Genomic DNA, 3,262 nt, shown 5'->3' on the forward strand with positions numbered 1-3,262 from the left:
AGAAATAATTTAAATTTGCCCACAACCTCACCATTGAGTAGTTTTTCTACTTGTGTTCGATCACCTCCAGCAACAGAGAAAAGCATTCTCCCCAGAACAGCTTAGTTCACATGAACACTGAGGAGCTCTAATGTGCTAGGGAATTAGGTATTCGTTTCCTAGGGCTGCCCTAACATAGTACAATAGTCCACCCCTGCCCTTTTCTTAATTTAACTTTTTAAAAATTATTGAATTTATTGGGGTGACATTGGTTAATAAAATTATATAGGTTTCAAGGGTACAATTCTATACCACACCATCTGTATATTGTATTGTGTTCACCATCAAGTCAAGTCTCCTTCCTTTACCTCTTCCACCCCCCCCCACCCCCCCGTAATCGCCATGCTGTTGTTTGTGTCTGTTTTTTTCCTTAATCCCCTCCTATTCACAGTTATGCTTTCCGTAGTTTCAGTCCCTCCTCTGACCCAGGCAACCATGCTCTGAAAATATTAAATGGGAAATTCCAGAAAGAAGCCATTCATAGGTTTTAAATCGCACACTATGCTGAGTAGCCTGGTAAAATCTGGCGCTGTCCGCCGGTCCTGCCCAGGGCGTCCATCCCCCTCCGTCCAGCGCACCCACGCGGTGCACGCAGGCCGCCCACTCCCGCCCGCTGGTCACTCAGGAGCCATCTCGGTCATCAGATCACAGGGTCTCAGTGTTTGTGTGGCGGTCACCCTTATTTTACTTAAGAATGGCCCTCAAGTGCAGCAGTAGTGATGCTGGCAGTTCAGATAGGCCAAAGAGAAGCCACATTGCTTCCTTTAAGTGAAAAGGTGGGTATATACAAGAACGTATTTTGTGAGAGAGAGAGACCATATACACATAACTTTTATTATAGTATACAGTGTTATTTTAATTGTTCTATTTTATTATTAGTTGTTGTTAATCTCTTACTGTACCGAATTTATAGATTAGATTTTATCATTGGTATGTATATATAGAAAAAATAGTGTATATAAAATCTGGTACTATTCACTGTTTTCAGGCATCCACTGAGGATCTTGGAACATAACATTGTGGATAAAGGGGGGACTACTATACCACAAACTAGGTGACATAAAAGAACAGAAGTTAATTGTGTCACAGTTCTGAAGGCTAGATGTTGGCAGGGCCACGCTCTTTCTGAGACCTGTCGGGGAGTTTTCTTCTTTGCTCCTAGCCTCTTGCGTCCGCACTGATAGGACCCCCTACGAGCATTCTTTGTATATATAATGTTTCATACTTGTGTTTATGTTGAGTCTGTCCCCAGTGTAATTTTTCTACTCTAAGTAAAATAAGTAACCTTAAAAAAATAAAGAAAAGAAGAAAGGTAAACTGAGCTGCAGCTGAGGACCCTAGTATCAGGGCCAGGTTCAGGAGCATGAGCTGGATTCCTTTCCAGACTGGGCAGCCCAAGAAACAGATTATTCCCCAAACAGTGGAGAAAGGCTTTGAAAGGGAGTATGAGAAACTGTAGCAGCTGTGAGAACAGACCAAGAAGCTGCAGAAAGACATAAGAAGAGCACCAGTGCTGACCCAGCCACGTCCAAATGTGCTGTGGAAATATCCTTAGATGTCTTCTCCAATCCCCTCTGTGAGCAAGACCAGGACTTTCTGAACATGGTGATAGTTCTGAACATAGCCATGAAGCAGATGGACGCCTTCAATCAGTAAAAGGTATACCAAATCCAAAAGACCTTGATTGAACCCTTAAAGAAGCTTAGCAGTGTCTTCCTAAGCCTCAGCATGACAGTGAAATGGCAAAAGCAGGCCTTACGGGACTATAGGATATTGAAGGTCAAGGTGGAGAAGTACAAGGTAAAGGCCAAGACAGGGCCAGTGCTGGCCAAACTCCACCAAGCCAAGACGAGCTTCAGCTTGCACAGGAAGCCAAGATCAAGCAGCTCCCAGATGAGATACTGTGTGCAGTTCCGTAGCAGCCAACTCCACTACTTCCAGCCCAGCTTTCAGTCCCTGATCCTAGTGCAGATAGTACACTACTCTGAAATGCTCAAGATCTTTGGAGACTTGACCCAGCAACTTGACCAGCCTGGCCACCCAGATAAGCAGCAGGAGTGGGAGAATGAGGCCAACCTGAACGAGCTCAGGGCCTCTCCTTTGTGGCTGATGACTGAATGCCTATTACCCTGGGAAGACTGCTGGGACATAAATCAGTCTCTCTAGTCTTTTCAAGCTTGGGCTCAGGCATCAGCCCAGCAAAAAGCCCTCCCTCTGGGAAAAGGACAGCAGCTGGGGGAGTGGGGACAGAGGTGCCTCCTACTGTACCTCACCAGCTCTTTAGCCTGGAACCAGGAGCCCCAGACAGGTGATTACCTCCCCACCCAACAGCAAGCTCCTGCAGACACAGGTAAACAGGGTCGAAAAACCCCAGGGGTGCTCAACATCCTAATCATCAGAGAGATGCAAATTAAAACCACAATGAGGTATCACTTCACACCTGTCAGAGTGGCTGCCATCAACAAATCAACAAATGGCACATGCTGGCAAGGGTGTGGAGAAAGGGCAACCCTAGCACACTGCTGGTGGGAGTGTAGACTGGTGCAGCCACTATGGAAAACAGTATGGAGTTTCCTCAAAAAATTAAAACTGGAACTGCCTTTTGACCCAGTGATCCCACTTCTAGAAATATAGCCTAAGAATCCTGAAAGAGTAATCAGAAAGAAATATGCACCTCTATGTTCATAGCAGCACAGTTTACAATAGCTAAGATCTGGAAACAGCCCAAGTGTCCATCAATAGCTGAGTGGATAAAAAAGCTGTGGGACATTCACACCATGGAATACTATGCAGCTGTAAAGAAGAAAGATCTTGTACCCTTTGGGATAGCATGGATGGACCTGGAGAATATTATGCTAAGCAAAATAAGCCAGGCAGAGAAGGACAAACTTATATGTGGAATGATCTCACTTATATGTGGAATCTAAAGAACATAATAAACCGGTGAACAAAATAGATTCAGTGACATAGAAGCATGGAACAGACTGACAATCTTGGAGGGAAGGTGGGGGTGGGTGGGTGGGTGGGGAGAGATTAACCAAAGAATTTATATGCATATATGCATAATCCACGGACACAGACAATGGTGTGGTGAAGGCCTGGGGTGGGGAGTGGGTGTGGGGTGAAGGGGGTCAATGGGGACAAAGGGGAACATCTGTAATACTTTCAACAAGAAAGATAAATTTAAAAAAAGAAAAAAAACCCATGGGCTTTCTTATTTCCA

General features: G+C 44.9%; 1 pseudogene; it reads left to right on the forward strand.

Moving 5' to 3' along the window:
• Positions 1 to 1,402: 1,402 nt before the first annotated feature.
• LOC107531749 (bridging integrator 3 pseudogene) lies at positions 1,403 to 2,156 on the forward strand (annotated as a pseudogene).
• Positions 2,157 to 3,262: the final 1,106 nt, after the last annotated feature.

This window comes from Miniopterus natalensis, chromosome 9 (assembly GCF_054644295.1).
Source record: "Miniopterus natalensis isolate mMinNat1 chromosome 9, mMinNat1.hap1, whole genome shotgun sequence".
NCBI classification, from domain to species: Eukaryota; Metazoa; Chordata; class Mammalia; order Chiroptera; family Miniopteridae; genus Miniopterus; species Miniopterus natalensis.